The following is a 20,432-nucleotide window of genomic DNA, read 5'->3' on the forward strand; positions in this document are numbered from 1 at the left end:
GAAGCGACGTCCCCCAAACGCGGCACGAACAAAACACGACCCCAAACGCTCGATCCGGCGCCATTTAGGGGACGGTTTGGGGGACGCGGCTGGAGAGCTCTAAGTTTCCAGATATTGCTGGGTGTATTGTCGCTTGAGACTGTTGTAATACTTGTGGTTTGATCTTTAATAGAAGCCGCATGCATCGAATCAATGCAGAGGCTGGAGCTTCCCCATTTCGAAAGAAAAAAAAGAAACTGCCTGCGAACTGGAGCATCGTCAGATTAAGGAAAGAATTATAAAGAGGCTTATCAATGCAATCAACTCAAATATGATACCTTCTGCTCACGGTCCTGGAATCGGGAGGGTGATAGTTGAACATGCCATATACCTGATAGGGTGCAACCCTAGTTGCACTAGCTTACTCTTCCAGTGTCAATATACGAGGTATATATGATCAATCATTCAAATAGGTTATACCTTATGTAATTCATGTAGCGTTATAAATATTTTTGGCAACTAGCTTATGGGGAGGATCATAGGTTTAAGAGTGAATTCCATATTTTACCTTGTAGTTGTGCATTTGTGACACATATTACCCCCATTTAGTAGAACTTATACCAAAATATCCCATTTAGGAGACTTTAGACACGGTTTAGACCCAATTTATTATTTTACTTATTATTGTTAGATAGAATAGGTATGATATGTCAATGTGGAGCGATAAAATATGTAAATATAGAAGGGCCTCATGGAAAATTTATGCCCAAATTTGTTTAATCCATATGTTCCCTTCATCACTAATGCCTTGATATTTTTGGACCCCGATCCTCACCTACTACCTTGCCCAATCGATACACCAAAAAAATAAGGGTACAAAGCCTTTCAAATGGGTAATCTACACAATTTTTCACTTGGCGGGGTAATTAGTGTCGCAAATGCAAAACTACAGGGTAAAAAGTGAAATTCACTCTAGGTTTAAAAATACTTATTATTGTGGATGGGCTTGCCGTTATTTGGTTGATTTGGCTACGTAGAAATGATAAGGCTTTTAACGATAAAAATGTCTCTCTCTTATGCAGGTTATCTACCGATGCACATCTTTGCTACATGGAGAACCGCGATCTCTTTATGAAGTTTTCTACACGATTGAAGAATACATCGAAGGAGTTTATTTCCCGATATGGGTGGCAGCATAATTTCAGGATTGCTCGTCCTCCGGTCTAGATAGCGAACTATTTTGGGAACGCATATATATTACGAAGATGTACATGCAGAATTTTTGGTTAAATTTTTTCGATACTTCCAAATATGATTTTTATTTTTATAGAAGGAGCTTATGGAACCGGGAGCCGAATTAAATTTCCGATTTCTTTTTCCCTATAGCATAATATTGTTTGGAAGTTCTATGTGAATAGAAACATTTCTAGCTCCATTTTTTGAATGAAAGATATTCTAGAAAGTCAAACTGCTCTTTACTAACCACAGTATATAAGTGTGCTACTGGAAAATTAAAAAGATTAATAAGAAAACTCAGAGCTAATATAGGGACATCATAGTAGTCCACATAGACTAAATAATCTAATCGGCTAATCTTATGTTAACAATAGATATTAATGGTGAAGATTTAGAAGTTGTGGTAAATAAGATATGTCCTGGCGCCATAACTACGAACACGATCAGGCACCGTGCTATGCTACATGTGCCAAAAGAGCCCATGACTCTAGTCTTCGAAGTCTGTTGTGGGTATACTTTATGGGTATATCAACGGCATGGCCTAGATCCGGCAAGCCCGGGTGGCCCACAGTTGGTGATGAGGCATGTGGCCCATCGGGCGGCCCAGTTGCTGTAGATCCGGAAGGATGAAGTCCAGCCCAGGAACAGGAAGCCGGATCTCTACCGACCTACGAACGAGGCCGGATCCGTGACGGCCCATGAAGTATCCGGATCCAGCACGTACTTGGAGGAAGGCGGATCCTTGGCGTATACGGCAAGACTTTGTACCGTAGTTAGGTGACTTGTATTCCGGCTAGTACTCTCCATGTAAACCCTAGATCTGTGCGCCTTTATAAGCCGGATCCTGGGAGCCCTAGAGGCACAACCACAACTCATTGTAACAACGCGAGAGCGCCCAGATAATTCCAGACAAGCAGCAGTAGGCCCTGTCATCGTACAGGTGTTCCGAAGCTGGGTAAATCGCGTACCACCGCCCCGTGTGCACTCCGTCCTATGGCCCCTACTTCTTCTCCCCCTCGTGAGGATCCCTCCTCCGAGGTACCGTCGATTAGGCAACGACAGTTGGCGCCCACCGTGGGGCCTGCGGCGTCTGGAGGCCGGAATCGGGAGGGTTCCGCCATGGGAAGTTTCGACGACACCATCGCTGTGGGGCGTGTCCTTTACGCCGGAAATCTGCCGATCGTCCCTCCGGATGAGTGCTGGATTCCGGCTAAAACCGACCCCGTCAAGCTCTCCATCGTCCCAGTTGGCGGCATACACATCTTCATCGGGGAAACCATCGATTCCGACGGAAACCCACTGGTAAGTAACGCTGACGCGACCGCCGCAGAGCAGGACGCTGTCGCAAATATCCGATCTGAGACGCAGGAACTTCCTAGCGAAGATTCCGCCTTACATCTGAAAAAATCAAAACCCACCCAATCCACCCCTGAGCAGGAAGTAAAGGTGGAAGACCAATGCAGATCCGCCTGGGTCTCCCAGGTGTTAGAGAAGCAAAGGTGTCACTTCGTGCACTTCTTGGCCCATACCGCCGGAACCGCCCCACAAGAAGTCAGAGCTGGTCCCGAGCAGGTCGAGGCCCCGGAAAACAACGCTGCTCCGGATCAGCAAGAGGCTGTCGGAGAAAGTGGAGCTCCGGTTGAAGAGTCGATTTTGGGCAACCTCAGCCCAATTTCCGGAGATACCCAATCCATGGACACTGAAGACTTCGACCGCAAGGTGAGGGAATATGGATACGGTGATCAGCCTGAAGTTGACTCCGGCCAGCCGAAGCAGGTACTTGCGACTGTAGCGGCGCTGGGAGAACATGGATCAGAAGGGGCAGCCACCCAATCCGACTCCTAGCCTTCCCATCAGGGATCTCCGATATCGCGGGAGCGACCCCGCAGGGATTCTTCCTCGGAGGACCTCCTGTCGCCTGAAGAGATGGTCGCACAAGCAGGCATGGATGCGGTTTATCGCTCGGATATTCTTAACAAACCCATCACTCCCGAAGACGTAGAAGCATTAGAAGCTAAGAGACTGGAGCTACTGGCCACAGCCAAAAAGTTTAAGCACACCGCAGCCGCCATGCTGGAGGAAAGGAAGCACGCCGCAGTTTTTGTGGAAGACTTCATCCAGCGCGAGCAGGAGGTGGACGAAGGACTGGCAAAGGTCAAGGAACTCCGAAGGCATTGGGAGGACAAGATCGTTGAAGCTCATCACGAGGTCGAAAGGACCCGGCGTGAGTTGATAGCTCCCCGCAGGATCACCTTCGCAACTCCAACAGAGCAGCAGCCGTCCGCAACCCCAAAGGACAATATGACGAAGGCTGCAGAGATCTTGAAGAAAAAGAACGAAGAGATCGACATCGACTACGTTCGCACGCTCGTCGCTTCAGCAGTGAAGCAGCAGAGCAAGGCAGACACTTCGCGCAAGTTGGAGTCTAACCCAGAGCTTTGCATCTCCACTGCGCAGAAGGACGCCCACGACAATCACCATCGAGATGACGAATCGCGAACCGGATCTTCGGATCGAAGAAGGAAAGCCAGAGAACACCCAAATCCAATCCCCGTCCCATCAAAGACGCCTCCGTCAGATCCAAGAAAGGGAAAGGATGCAATGTACTCTGGACGGGACAAGTACCGCAACCCCTCTCCTCCGCCCAATGGTTGCTGATACGTCTCCGACGTATCGATAATTTCTTATGTTCCATGCCACATTATTGATGTTATCTACATGTTTTATGCACACTTTATGTCATATTCGTGCATTTTTTGGAACTAACCTATTAACAAGATGCCGAAGTGCCGGTTCCTGTTTTCTCGCTGTTTTTGGTTTCGAAATCCTAGTAACGAAATATTCTCGGAATCGGACGAAATCAACGCCTGGGTTCCTATTTTTCCCGGAACCATCCGGAACACCCGAGAGCCGCCGGAGGGGAGCCCTGGGGGCCCCACACCACACCCTGGCGCGGCCAGAGGGGGGGCCGCGCCGCCCTATGGTGTGGGCCCCCCAGAAGCCCTCCTGCGCCGCCTCTTCGCCTATATAAAGCCCCTGGATCGAAAACCCTGATGCGTTCGACGAAACCCACAGAAACCTTCCAGAGCCGCCGCCATCGCGAAGCCAAGATCTGGGGGACAGGAGTCTCTGTTCCGGCACGCTGCCGGAACGGGGAAGTGCCCCCGGAAGGCTTCTCCATCATCACCACCGCCATCTTCATCACCGCTGCTGCTCCCATGAGGAGGGAGTAGTTCTCCATCGAGGCTCGGGGCTGTACCGGTAGCTATGTGGTTCATCTCTCCCATGTACCTCAATACAATAATCTCATGAGCTGCTTTACATGATTGAGATTCATATGAGTTTGTATCACAATTTATCTATGTGCTACTCTAGCAAAGTTATTAAAGTAGTTCTATTCCTCCCGCACGTGTGTAAAGGTGACGAGTGTGTGCACCGTGTTAGTACTTGGTTTATGCTATGATCATGATCTCTTGTAGATTGCGAAGTTAACTATTGCTATGATAATATTGATGTGATCTATTCCTCCTACATATGCATGAAGGTGACAGTGTGCATGCTATGCTAGTACTTGGTTTAGTCTTTTGATCTATCTTACACTATAAGGTTACTAAAATATGAACATAATTGTGGAGCTTGTTAACTCCGGCATTGAGGGTTCGTGTAATCCTACGCAATGTGTTCATCATCCAACAAAAGTGTAGAGTATGCATTTATCTATTCTGTTATGTGATCAATGTTGAGAGTGTCCACTAGTGAAAGTGTAATCCCTAGGCCTTGTTCCTAAATACTGTTGCGTTACTACTGCTTGTTTACTGTTTTACTGCGTTACTACTGCTGCAATACTACCACCATCAACTACACGCCAGCAAGCTATTTTCTGGCACCGTTGCTACTGCTCATACTTATTCATACCACCTGTATTTCACTATCTCTTCGCCGAACTAGTGCACCTATTAGGTGTGTTGGGGACACAAGAGACTTCTTGCTTTGTGGTTGCAGGGTTGCATGAGAGGGATATCTTTGACCTCTTCCTCCCCGAGTTCGATAAACCTTGGGTGATCCACTTAAGGGAAAACTTGCTGCTGTTCTACAAACCTCTCGCTCTTGGAGGCCCAACACTCGTCTACGAGGAAAGGAGGGGGAACGTAGACATCAAGCACTTTTCCGGCGCCGTTGCCGGGAGGAAAGGTAAAAGGCACTCATACTTCGGTTCCGTGTAAAGTACTTTTCCGGCGCCATTGTGTTTGTGCTCGAAGCTATTTCTTTTAGATCCTGCAATTGCAACTTTTTGTTTCTTGTTTACACTAGTTAGGCATAATGGAAAACATCTGTGAGCTCTTTGTACTATTTCCGAGTCAAGACATGAATGGTTTAATGCGAAAATTAAAAAACCCATGGAACATGTTAGCATGAATACTTTGAACACCATTGTTGCTAATGATATGGAAAATTCTAAGCTTGGGGAAGCTGGTTTTGATGAGCATGATCTTTTTAGTCCACCAAGCATTGAGGAGAAAATTTTCTTTGATGATAGTTTGCCTCCTATTTATGATGATTATAATGATATTGGTCTTTTGGTGCCACCTACTATGGAGAGTGAATTTGATTATGATTACAATATGCCTCCTATATTTGATGATGAGAATAATAATGATAGCTACTTTGTTGAATTTGCTCCCACTATAACTAATAAAATTGATTATGCCTATGTGGAGAGCAATAATTTTATGCATGAGACTCATGATAAGAATGCTTTATGTGATGGTTATATTGTTGAGTTTGCTCATGATGCTACTGAAAGTTATTATGAGAGAGGAACATATGGTTGTAGAAATTTTCATGTTACTAAAACACCTCTCTATGTGCTGAAATTTTTCAAGCTACACTTGTTTTATCTTCCTATGCTTGTTACTTTGCTCTTCATGAACTTGTTTATTTACAAGATTCCTTTGCATAGGAAGCATGTTAGACTTAAATATGTTTTGAATTTGCCTCTTGATGCTCCCTTTTGCTTCAAATACTATTTCTTGCGAGTGCATCATTAAAACTGCTGAGCCCATCTTAATGGCTATAAAGAAAAGAACTTCTTGGGAGATAACCCATGTGTTATTTTGCTACAGTACTTTGTTTTATTTTTGTGTCTTGGAAGTTGTTTACTACTGTAGCAACCTCTCCTTATCTTAGTTTTGTGTTTTGTTGTGCCAAGTAAAGCCGTTGATAGAAAAGTAAGTACTAGATTTGGATTACTGCACAGTTCCAGATTTCTTTGCTGTCACGAATCTGGGTCCACCTCCCTGTAGGTAGCTCAGAAAATTAAGCCAATTTACGTGCATGATCCTCAGATATGTACGCAACTTTCATTCAATTTGAGCATTTTCATTTGAGCAAGTCTGGTGCCATTTTAAAATTCGTCAATACGAACTGTTCTGTTTTGACAGATTCTGCCTTTTATTTCGCATTGCCTCTTTCGCTATGTTGGATTAATTTCTTTGATCCATTAATGTCCAGTAGAATTATGCAATGTCCAGAAGTGTTAAGAATGATTGTGTCACCTCTGAATATGTCAATTTATATTGTGCACTAACCCTCTAATGAGTTGTTTCGAGTTTGGTGTGGAGGAAGTTTTCAAGGATCAAGAGAGGAGTATGATGCAACATGATCAAGGAGAGTGAAAGCTCTAAGCTTGGGGATGCACCCGGTGGTTCACCCCTGCATATATCAAGAAGACTCAAGCGTCTAAGCTTGGGGATGCCCAAGGCATCCCCTTCTTCATCGACAACATTATCAGGTTCCTCCCCTGAAACTATATTTTTATTCCATCACATCTTATGCACTTTACTTGGAGCGTCTGTATGTTTCTTGTTTTTGTTTGTGTTTGAATAAATTTGATTACATCATGCTTGTGTGGGAGAGAGACACACTCCGCTGGTTCGTATGAACACATGTGTTCTTAGCTCATAATATTCATGGCGAAGTTTCTTCTTCGTTAAATTGTTATATGGTTGGAATTGGAAAATGATACATGTAGTAATTGCTATTAATGTCTTGGGTAATGTGATACTTGGCAATTGTTGTGCTCATGTTTAAGCTCTTGCATCATATGCTTTGCACCCATTAATGAAGAAATACATAGAGCATGCTAAAATTTGGTTTGCATAATTGGTCTCTCTAAGGTCTAGATAATTTCTAGTATTGAGTTTGAACAACAAGGAAGACGGTGTAGAGTCTTATAATGTTTTCAATATGTCTTTTATGTGAGTTTTGCTGCACCGGTTCACCCTTGTGTTTGTTTCAAATAAGCCTTGCTAGCCTAAACCTTGTATCGAGAGGGAATACTTCTCATGCATCCAAAATACTTGAGCCAACCACTATGCCATTTGTGTCCACTATACCTACCTACTACATGGTATTTTCCGCCATTCCAAAGTAAATTGCTTGAGTGCTACTGATACGTCTCCAACGTATCTATAATTTCTGATGTTCCATGCTTGTTTTATGACAATACCAACATGTTTTGTTCACACTTTATATCATTTTTATGCGTTTTCCGGAACTAACCTATTGACGAGATGCCGAGAGGCCAGTTGCTGTTTTCTGCTGTTTTTGGTTTCAGAAATCCTAGTAACGAAATATTCTCGGAATCGGACGAAATCAACGCCCAAGTTCCTATTTTCATCGGAAGCATCCAGAACACCCGGGAAGGATCAGAGGGGGGCCACAGGCCCACCAAACTACAGGCTGGCGCGGCCAGAGGGGGGGCCGCGCCGCCCTATAGTTTGGCCCCCCTGTCAGCCCTCCTGCGCCGCCTCTTCGCCTATATAAAGCCCCTGGATCGAAAACCCTGAGGCGTTCGACGAAAACCACAAAAACCTTCCAGAGCCGCCGCCATCGCGAGGCCAAGATCTGGGGGACAGGAGTCTCTGTTCCGGCACGCTGCCGGAGCGGGGAAGTGCCCCCGGAAGGCTTCTCCATCGACACCGCTGCCATCTCCACCGCCATCTTCATCACCGCTGCCTCCATGATGAGGAGGGAGTAGTTCTCCATCGAGGCTCGGGGCTGTACCGGTAGCTATGTGGTTAATCTCTCTCCATGTACTTCAATACAATGATCTCATGAGCTGCTTTACATGATTGAGATTCATATGAGTTTTGTATCACAATTCATCTATGTGCTACTCTAGTGATGTTATTAAAGTAGTTCTATTCCTCCTGCACGTGTGTAAAGGTGACTAGTGTGTGCACCGTGTGGTTCTTGTCGTAGGCTATGATCATGATCTCTTGTAGATTGTGGAGTTAATTATCACTATGATGGTATTGATGTGATCTATTTGGTTATATTGATCTATCTTACACTAAAGGTTACTTAAATATGAACGAATTGTGGAGCTTGTTAACTCCGGCATTGAGGGTTCGTGTAATCCTACGCAATGCGTTCATCATCCAACAAGAGTGTAGAGTATGCATTTATCTATTCCGTTATGTGCTCAATGTTGAGAGTGTCCACTAGTGAAAGTATAATCCCTAGGCCTTGTTCCTAAATACTGTTGAGTTACTACCGCTTGTTTATTGTTTTCTTGCGTTACTACTGTCTGCAATACTACCACCATCAACTACACGCCAGCAAGCTATTTTCTGGCACCGTTGCTACTGCTCATATATATTCATACCACCTGTATTTCACTATCTCTTCGCCGAACTAGTGCACCTATTAGGTGTGTTGGGGACACAAGAGACTTCTTGCTTTGTGGTTGCGGGGTTGCATAAGAGGGATATCTTTGACCTCTTCCTCCCTGAGTTCGATAAACCTTGGGTGATCCACTTAAGGGAAAACTTGCTGCTGTTCTACAAACCTCTGCTCTTGGAGGCCCAACACTGTCTACAGGAAAAGGAGGGGGAAGTAGACATCAAGCACTTTTCTGGCGCCGTTGCCGGGGAGGAAAGGTAAAAGGCACTCATACTTCGGTTCCAGGTAAAGTACTTTTCTGGCGCCATTGTGTTTGTGCTCGAAGCTATTTCCTTTAGATCCTGCAATTGCAACTTTTTGTTTCTTGTTTACACTAGTTAGGCATAATGGAAAACATCCGTGAGCTCTTTGTACTATTTCCTGAGTCAAGACATGAATGGTTTAATGCGAAAATTAAAAAACCCATGGAACATGTTAGCATGAATACTTTGAACACCATTGTTGCTAATGATATGGAAAATTCTAAGCTTGGGGAAGCTGGTTTTGATGAGCATGATCTTTTTAGTCCACCAAGCATTGAGGAGAAAATTTTCTTTGATGATACTTTGCCTCCTATTTATGATGATTATAATGATAGTAGTCTTTTGGTACCACCTACTATGGAGAGTAAATTTTGTTGTGATTATACTATGCCTCCAACACTTGATGAGAATAATAATGATAGCTACTTTGTTGAATTTGCTCCCACTATTACTAATAAAGTTGATTATGCTTATGTGGAGAGTAATAATTTTATGCATGAGACTCATGATAAGAATGCTTTATGTGATAGTTATATTGTTGAGTTTGCTCATGTTGCTACTGAAAGTTATTATGAGAGAGGAAAATATGGTTGTAGAAATTTTCATGTTACTAAAACACCTCTCTATGTGCTGAAATTTTTGAAGCTATACTTGTTTTATCTTTCTACGCTTGTTGCATTATGCTTCTTGAACTTGTTTATTTACAAGATTCCTATGCATAGGAAGCATGTTAGGCTTAAATTTGTTTCAAATTTGCCTTTTGATGCTCTCTTTTGCTTCAAATACTATTTCTTGCGAGTGCATCATTAAAACTGCTGAGCCCATCTTAATGGCTATAAAGAAAAGAACTTCTTGGGAGATAACCCATGTGTTATTTTGCTACAGTACTTTGTTTTATATTTGTGTCTTGGAAGTTGTTTACTACTGTATCAACCTCTCCTTATCTTAGTTTTGTGTTTTGTTGTGCCAAGTAAAGTCTTTGATAGTAAAGTAAGTACTAGATTTGGATTACTGCGCAGTTCCAGATTTCTTTGCTGTCACGAATCTGGGTCCACCTCCCTGTAGGTAGCTCAGAAAATTAAGCCAATTTACGTGCATGATCCTCAGATATGTACGCAACTTTCATTCAATTTGAGCATTTTCATTTGAGCAAGTCTGGTGCCATTTTAAAATTCGTTAATACGAACTGTTCTGTTTTGACAGATTCTGCCTTTTATTTCGCATTGCCTCTTTTGCTATGTTGGATGAATTTCTTTGATCCACTAATGTCCAGTAGCATTATGCAATGTCCAGAAGTGTTAAGAATGATTGTGTCACCTCTGAATATATTAATTTTTATTGTGCACTAACCCTCTAATGAGTTGTTTCGAGTTTGGTGTGGAGGAAGTTTTCAAGGATCAAGAGAGGAGTATGATGCAACATGATCAAGGAGAGTGAAAGCTCTAAGCTTGGGGATGCCCCGGTGGTTCACCCCTGCATATATCAAGAAGACTCAAGCGTCTAAGCTTGGGGATGCCCAAGGCATCCCCTTCTTCATCGACAACATTATCAGGTTCCTCCCCTGAAACTATATTTTTATTCCATCACATCTTATGTGCTTTTTCTTGGAGCGTCGGTTTGTTTTTGTTTTTTGTTTTGTTTGAATAAAATGGATCCTAGCATTCACTTTATGGGAGAGAGACACGCTCCGCTGTAGCATATGGACAAGTATGTCCTTGGTTTCTACTCATAGTATTCATGGCGAAGTTTCTTCTTCGTTAAATTGTTATATGGTTGGAATTGGAAAATGATACATGTAGTAATTGCTAAAATGTCTTGGGTAATGAGATACTTGGCAATTGTTGTGCTCATGATTAAGCTCTTGTATCATATGCTTTGCACCCATTAATGAAGAAATACATAGAGCATGCTAAAATTTGGTTTGCATATTTGGTTTCTCTAAGGTCTAGATAATTTCTAGTATTGAGTTTGAACAACAAGGAAGACGGTGTAGAGTCTTATAATGTTTTCAATATGTCTTTTATGTGAGTTTTTGCTGCACCGGTTCATCCTTGTGTTTGTTTCAAATAAACCTTGCTAGCCTAAACCTTGTATCGAGAGGGAATACTTCTCATGCATCCAAAATACTTGAGCCAACCACTATGCCATTTGTATCCACCATACCTACCTACTACATGGTATTTTCCGCCATTCCAAAGTAAATTGCTTGAGTGCTACCTTTAAAATTCCATCATTCACCTTTGCAATATATAGCTCATGGGACAAATAGCTTAAAAACTATTGTGGTATTGAATATGTAATTATGCACTTTATCTCTTATTAAGTTGCTTGTTGTGCGATAACCATGTTTACTGGGGACGCCATCAACTACTCTTTGTTGAATATCATGTGAGTTGCTATGCATGTTCGTCTTGTCCGAAGTAAGAGCGATCTACCACCTTATGGTTAAGCATGCATATGTTAGAGAAGAACATTGGGCCGCTAACTAAAGCCATGATCCATGGTGGAAGTTTCAGTTTTGGACATATATCCTCAATCTCAAATGAGAAAATTATTAATTGTTGTTACATGCTTATGCATAAAAGAGGAGTCCATTATCTGTTGTCTATGTTGTCCCGGTATGGATGTCTAAGTTGAAGAATAATCAATAGCGAGAAATCCAATGCGAGCTTTCTCCTTAGACCTTTGTACGAGGCGGCATAGAGGTACCCCTTTGTGACACTTGGTAAAAACAGTGCATTGTGATGATCCGGTAGTCCAAGCTAATTAGGACAAGGTGCGGGCACTATTAGTACGCTATGCATGAGGCTTGCAACTTATAAGATATAATTTACATGATGCATATGCTTTATTACTACCGTTGACAAAATTGTTTCATGTTTTCAAAATCAAAGCTCTAGCACAAATATAGCAATCGATGCTTTTCCTCTATGGAGGACTATTCTTTTACTTTCAATGTTGAGTCGAGTTCACCTATCTCTCTCCACCTCAAGAAGCAAACACTTGTGTGAACTGTGCATTGATTCCTACATATTTGCTTATTGCACTTATTATATTACTCTATGTTGACAATATCCATGAGATATACATGTTACAAGTTGAAAGCAACCGCTGAAACTTAATCTTCCATTGTGTTGCTTCAATGTCTCTACTATGAATTTATTGCTTTATGAGTAATTCTTATGCAAGACTTATTGATGCTTGTCTCGAAAGTACTATTCATGAAAAGTCTTTGCTATATGATTCAATTGTTTACTCATTGTATTTACATTGTTTCGAATCGCTGCATTCATCTCATATGCTTTACAATGGTATGATTAAGATTATGTTGGTAGCATGTCACCTCAGAAATTATCTTTTATCGTTTACCTACTCGAGGACGAGTAGGAACTAAGCTTGGGGATGCTGATACGTCTCCAACGTATCTATAATTTCTGATGTTCCATGCTTGTTTTATGACAATACCAACATGTTTTGTTCACACTTTATATCATTTTTATGCGTTTTCCGGAACTAACCTATTGACGAGATGCCGAGAGGCCAGTTGCTGTTTTCTGCTGTTTTTGGTTTCAGAAATCCTAGTAACGAAATATTCTCGGAATCGGACGAAATCAACGCCCAAGTTCCTATTTTCATCGGAAGCATCCAGAACACCCGGGAAGGACCAGAGGGGGCCACAGGCCCACCAAACTACAGGCTGGCGCGGCCGGAGGGGGGCCGCGCCGCCCTATAGTTTGGCCCCCCGTCAGCCCTCCTGCGCCGCCTCTTCGCCTATATAAAGCCCCTGGATCGAAAACCCTGAGGCGTTCGACGAAAACCACAAAAACCTTCCAGAGCCGCCGCCATCGCGAGGCCAAGATCTGGGGGACAGGAGTCTCTGTTCCGGCACGCTGCCGGAGTGGGGAAGTGCCCCCGGAAGGCTTCTCCATCGACACCGCTGCCATCTCCACCGCCATCTTCATCACCGCTGCCTCCATGATGAGGAGGGAGTAGTTCTCCATCGAGGCTCGGGGCTGTACCGGTAGCTATGTGGTTAATCTCTCTCCATGTACTTCAATACAATGATCTCATGAGCTGCTTTACATGATTGAGATTCATATGAGTTTTGTATCACAATTCATCTATGTGCTACTCTAGTGATGTTATTAAAGTAGTTCTATTCCTCCTGCACGTGTGTAAAGGTGACTAGTGTGTGCACCGTGTGGTTCTTGTCGTAGGCTATGATCATGATCTCTTGTAGATTGTGGAGTTAATTATCACTATGATGGTATTGATGTGATCTATTTGGTTATATTGATCTATCTTACACTAAAGGTTACTTAAATATGAACGAATTGTGGAGCTTGTTAACTCCGGCATTGAGGGTTCGTGTAATCCTACGCAATGCGTTCATCATCCAACAAGAGTGTAGAGTATGCATTTATCTATTCTGTTATGTGATCAATGTTGAGAGTGTCCACTAGTGAAAGTATAATCCCTAGGCCTTGTTCCTAAATACTGTTGAGTTACTACTGCTTGTTTACTGTTTCTATGCGTTACTACTGTCTGTAATACTACCACCATCAACTACACGCCGGCAAGCTATTTTCTCGGCACCGTTGCTACTGCTCATATATATTCATACCACCTGTATTTCACTATCTCTTCGCCGAACTAGTGCACCTATTAGGTGTGTTGGGGACACAAGAGACTTCTTGCTTTGTGGTTGCAGGGTTGCATAAGAGGGATATCTTTGACCTCTTCCTCCCTGAGTTCGATAAACCTTGGGTGATCCACTTAAGGGAAAACTTGCTGCTGTTCTACAAACCTCTGCTCTTGGAGGCCCAACACTGTCTACAGGAAAAGGAGGGGGAAGTAGACATCAGCTACCTTTAAAATTCCATCATTCACCTTTGCAATATATAGCTCATGGGACAAATAGCTTAAAAACTATTGTGGTATTGAATATGTAATTATGCACTTTATCTCTTATTAAGTTGCTTGTTGTGCGATAACCATGTTCACTGGGGACGCCATCAATTATTCATTGTTGAATTTCATGTGAGTTGCTATGCATGTCCGTCTTGTCTGAAGTAAGAGAGATCTACCACCTTATGGTTAAGCATGCATATTGTTAGAGAAGAACATTGGGCCGCTAACTAAAGCCATGATCCATGGTGGAAGTTTCAGTTTTGGACAAATATCCTCAATCTCATATGAGAAAATTATTAATTGTTGTTACATGCTTATGCATAAAAGAGGAGTCCATTATCTGTTGTCTATGTTGTCCCGGTATGGATGTCTAAGTTGAGAATAATCAATAGCGAGAAATCCAATGCGAGCTTTCTCCTTAGACCTTTGTACGAGGCGGCATAGAGGTACCCCTTTGTGACACTTGGTTAAAACATGTGCATTGTGATGATCCGGTAGTCCAAGCTAATTAGGACAAGGTGCGGGCACTATTAGTATACTATGCATGAGGCTTGCAACTTGTAAGATATAATTTACATGATACATATGCTTTATTACTACCGTTGACAAAATTGTTTCATGTTTTCAAAATAAAAGCTCTAGCACAAATATAGCAATCGATGCTTTCCTCTTTGAAGGACCATTCTTTTACTTTCAATGTTGAGTCAGTTCACCTATTTCTCTCCACCTCAAGAAGCAAACACTTGTGTGAACTGTGCATTGATTCCTACATACTTGCATATTGCACTTGTTATATTACTCTATGTTGAAAATATCCATGAGATATACATGTTATAAGTTGAAAGCAACCGCTGAAACTTAATCTTCTTTTGTGTTGCTTCAATGCCTTTACTTTGAATTATTGCTTTATGAGTAACTCTTATGCAAGACTTATTGATGCTTGTCTTGAAGTGCTATTCATGAAAAGTCTTTGCTTTATGATTCAGCTTGTTTACTCATGTCATTACCATTGTTTTGATCGCTGCATTCACTACATATGCTTTACAAATAGTATGATCAAGTTTATGATGGCATCTCACTCCGTAAATTATCCGTGTTATCGTTTTACCTCGCTCGGGACGAGCGAGAACTAAGCTTGGGGATGCCGATACGTCTCCGACGTATCGATAATTTCTTATGTTCCATGCCACATTATTGATGTTATCTACATGTTTTATGCACACTTTATGTCATATTCGTGCATTTTCTCGGAACTAACCTATTAACAAGATGCCGAAGTGCCGGCTCTCGTTTTCTCGCTGTTTTTGATTTCAGAAATCCTAGTAACGAAATATTCTCGGAATCGGACGAAATCAACGCCCGGGTTCCTATTTTTCCCGGAACCATCCGGAACACCCGAGAGCCGCCGGAGGGGAGCCCCCGGGGGCCCCACACCACACCCGGCGCGGCCGCAGAGGGGGCCGCGCCGCCCTATGGTGTGGGCCCCCGCGAAGCCCTCATGCGCCGCCTCTTCGCCTATATAAAGCCCCTGGATCGAAAACCACGATGCGTTCGACGAAACCCACGAAACCTTCCGCGAGCCGCCGCCATCGCGAAGCCAAGATCTGGGGGACAGGAGTCTCTGTTCCGGCACGCTGCCGGAACGGGGAAGTGCCCCCGGAAGGCTTCTCCGTCATCACCACCGCCATCTTCATCACCGCTGCTGCTCCCATGAGGAGGGAGTAGTTCTCCATCGAGGCTCGGGGCTGTACCGGTAGCTATGTGGTTCATCTCTCCCATGTACCTCAATACAATAATCTCATGAGCTGCTTTACATGATTGAGATTCATATGAGTTTGTATCACAATTTATCTATGTGCTACTCTAGCAAAGTTATTAAAGTAGTTCTATTCCTCCCGCACGTGTGTAAAGGTGACAGTGTGTGCACCGTGTTAGTACTTGGTTTATGCTATGATCATGATCTCTTGTAGATTGCGAAGTTAACTATTGCTATGATAATATTGATGTGATCTATTCCTCCTACATATGCATGAAGGTGACAAGTGTGCATGCTATGCTAGTACTTGGTTTAGTCTTTTGATCTATCTTACACTATAAGGTTACTAAAATATGAACATAATTGTGGAGCTTGTTAACTCCGGCATTGAGGGTTCGTGTAATCCTACGCAATGTGTTCATCATCCAACAAAAGTGTAGAGTATGCATTTATCTATTCTGTTATGTGATCAATGTTGAGAGTGTCCACTAGTGAAAGTGTAATCCCTAGGTCTTGTTCCTAAATACTGCTGCGTTACTACTGCTTGTTTACTGTTTTACTGCGTTACTACTGCTGCAATACTACCACCATCAACTACACGCCCGGCAAGCTATTTTCTCGGCACCGTTGCTACTGCTCATACTTATTCATACCACCCGTATTTCACTATCTCTTCGCCGAACTAGTGCACCTATTAGGTGTGTTGGGGACACAAGAGACTTCTTGCTTTGTGGTTGCAGGGTTGCATGAGAGGGATATCTTTGACCTCTTCCTTCCTGAGTTCGATAAACCTTGGGTGATCCACTTAAGGGAAAACTTGCTGCTGTTCTACAAACCTCTGCTCTTGGAGGCCCAACACTGTCTACAGGAAAGGAGGGGGAACGTAGACATCAGTTACCCGCGTCCCCCTCGCCGCCGTAGTCCAGCCGGAAACACCAGGCCTCATGGGCATGGTGGAATTGTTATCCGCGACAACGTGCTGCCTTCAAGAAACAGAAACAGGGAGCGCACGCCGGAACCTCGCCGGAATCAGAACAACGATCGTGAGCCCGAGCCTAGGAGGAGTCGGAATGAGGAGCGCGACCCGGAACCCCGCCGGAGCCGGAACGACCAGGGCAGCCAGCGCCACGGCGAAGGCAGCCACAGAAGCCGGATGTAACGGCCCAGGGTAGGACCCCCTATAGATTTCTGTTCTTTTTCTTTTGTGCATCATCATGCATCATGCATCATATCATCCACATGTTTTTAACAAAATTAAATTATTTTAAATAAAAACTATTTCGTTTCCCCCTCTCATATGGTTTATAAACTAAACCTCCCCTATGTCTTTTCATTTAACCAAACACTAAAACCAATACTACAAACCAAAATAAAATACCTTCACATATTTTCCTACTTTAAACTAAAATTGGTTTTGTTCTATTTTGTTTTACAATAGTTTTCCAAACAGTTTTAAAATAAAACAGGAAAAAGAAAACCCCTTCCCTCTCCCTGGGCCACTCTCTCTTCTTGGCCCAGTTTTCTTCCTCTCTCCTTCCTCCCCGCCGCCGCTCCGTTTCTTCTGTCCATCTCTCTGTGAGCAACTGAGAGGGTTTTCGCCGCCGTTTCCATCCACCGCGCCGTCGCCATGGACTGCTCCGAGCCCAGCTGAGAACCGGAAAAGAACCTCCGCGACCTCCTCTTCTTCCTGGACGTGGAGCTGGACCTGCTCGAGCTCTACTTCCTCTTCTACGTCCGCGCCGCCGTCTTCTTCCTGGAGTCCGTCGAAGTCGCCACGTCTCCGTTCGTCCTCGAGCCGTTTCGTTTCTTCCGGCAGCCTCCCGGTGAGCAGTCGCCTCGATCCAGCTCTTCCCCTGCCGTCATTCATCATCACAGCGACGACGCCGTCGTCGGCCTTTTCGCACCACCATGGTCGAGGTCGCACACGAACACATTTTTCCGTCGTATCGATGCAAGCAGGTTACCAGTATCAGTTCGTGTCGAGGCGTGGGAACTCCCTGAGTCCCTGCGTCCTCTTCTCCATCACGGAAGCCCAGCCAGAACGTGTTCACCGTCAACGACATCTCCGTCGCACGGCTGTGTCCGTCGCGTACGCTGTCTAAAGTTCTCCAGTTAAACTCTGCCATTCTTCAATTAACACGATGCACACTTCATGTTAATCCAGATCTTTGTCATACCAAATGTCTGCTAGCACTCTGCTGGTTCCGATTCATGTTTTGACCGTCACATGTGAGAAGATCAGACGAGATCGAAAAAGAAACGAGAAAAGGCTGCTCTTTTGATCTGTTTCACGGTGCCATCTTTCGGTGTAGATCATCGCCGGCACAGCTCACCCCAGCACGAGCTTCTTGCTTAGCTAGATGCACAACATCACCAGCTATCTACTGCTCCTTGAATCACCCAAAACGGAGCAGTAACGACGACGCCATCTTCTTCCAAAATCAGGTCCAGAAACAGATGTTTTTCCAGTTTCAGTTTTGCTGTTTCGTCGGCCCAACTTCCGGCGAGCTTTTCCGGCGATATCTTGCACCGTTTCCATCCATGCCGATCTGTTTCGAATCTTGGCACATCCATCTTGATCCACCTCCTTTGTTTCACTCAAATCGGTGCCCAGATTCATCTCGGCGAGCGCTTTAAAATCCGTGCACTTTCGCTATCTACAGGAACGCCCGCTGACACGTTTTCAGTTAGTAGTGTTCAATCTTCAGTTAACCACGCCTCTACACTTCACCTGGTCTGTTTCCTGTTTTCTATCAAATCCAATTCAGCAGCCCACTGGCACCACCCTTGTTCCTTGATCCGAACGGCCTGAGTTCAAATCCCCTTGGCGCGGATTATACCCAACCTTTTTGCATCTGTAGGCGCTGGCGCCTTTTATCTAAAATTTCAGAATATGCTTTTATCTTGCAAAATCAATATCTTTTAATCTGTAATCCAAAATAAAAAGTGTTATATATGTAAATAGATCAGAAAAATATGAGGATCATTAATATGCCATCCATATACCTGTTTGCATCTTGCTGCATGTCATGACGTGATAGTTTGTGTATGTTCACCTAACATATACCCGGAGTATTTCGGACACCGACTACGGTTTCCCCGCTCCGATTAATTTTGATGTAGCGCACCCCTGCCATGTCTTGCCATGCTAATCAACACTTAACTTTGTCGGTAGAAAATGCAACTCCAACATAACTTGCTTGTCCGGGGTTCCGACTCCGATTAAATTGGATAAGTTGCATTGCACCATATCTGCCATGTCATGCATATCATCTTGATCATGCTGGATCTTCTTTATCTGTAGTTGTAAAACTTGCATGCGTTGTGTGTTCCAGCATTTGCTTCTTCCCGGATAAGATCACGAAGTGGTGTTGAGAGATACGACAAGTTCTTCTGCAGCTTTTCACAGGCGAGCCCACCCCTTCACCTATTTTACTTTTACATGCTCTTTTGATCTATTGCTATCCTTATGTTGCGATTCTGTTGTGTCACGTGTCCTATCCACCTGTCACCTATATGTCCGAGATACACCTCCTCGCCCTACCTATTGTTTGTTGTTTGCCGGCTTTGCGAGTCGTAGGCGAGTTTAGGGTTTTGTTGATATCTCGAAATGTTCGGGATATCTTGTTGGGAGGTTATCACATGCTATATCTTTTGTTGGAGATAATCACACTTTACTTTATTGTTAACAACTAAAATTGTAAGCAGAGGCATCTGTGAGCCCCTGTGCGAAAGCATGGGAATTTTGACTCGCTAATGTCCCCTAGGACCCGAGTTCTTGTTATCTGTTCCGAGATTGAGCGCTCTACCCATGCGTGGGGACGATTATTGGGACCCCCCCTCACCCATTACCTTTTCTCAAGTCTGTTGAAAAGGGGGCCACAACCTTGGTTTTATTTGCCTATGCCATGTATGCCATGCTTTACTTACTGTTGCCTTCGGGTGTTTACTTCCTGTTGCCTTCGGGTGTTTATATTCTGTACTGTACCCCGCGGGACGTTTAGCGAAAGCGTGTGGTTCGCACGCCTAGCCGCCGTCGCAAACCCTGAGTCCGCTTCGGAGTACGGCCGGACTTCGTTACGGGTAGCTTAGTCGGGTGGCCCCCTAGACTTTCTTGTTGAACTGGGAACGGTCTTGTTGTGAGACATCCACCTGTCGTAAGTGGGTCGAGCATGCGTATGGTTACATTTGGGCAACCCCTGCAGGGTGTACATCTTATCGATAAGCCGTGTCCGCGGTTATGGACGACTTGGAATTGTATAGCTTGATCATAGAACAACTTACACCTTATTTCCTGTTGCTAATAATTTGCTAATAAAACTTTTTCAAAAAGTGTGTGTGCCTTTGCCGTACCTCTTTGCGAAGGGGGATCGCATCGGCTGTGTTATGTTTGCGAGTATATAACTCGTTACCTTGTGCGCTCTCTTATCTTCTCCGTGTAGACGGATGTTGTAGCGTGTCTCTATTGGATAGTAGCTTTGCTGCCGCTAAACTCCACATATAGCCGGGTGAAGTTTATACCGCCCACCAGCGAGCATAGCTGGTCTTGTCTCGCAAGTACG

This window comes from Lolium rigidum, chromosome 7 (assembly GCF_022539505.1).
Source record: "Lolium rigidum isolate FL_2022 chromosome 7, APGP_CSIRO_Lrig_0.1, whole genome shotgun sequence".
Taxonomy (NCBI): Eukaryota; Viridiplantae; Streptophyta; class Magnoliopsida; order Poales; family Poaceae; genus Lolium; species Lolium rigidum.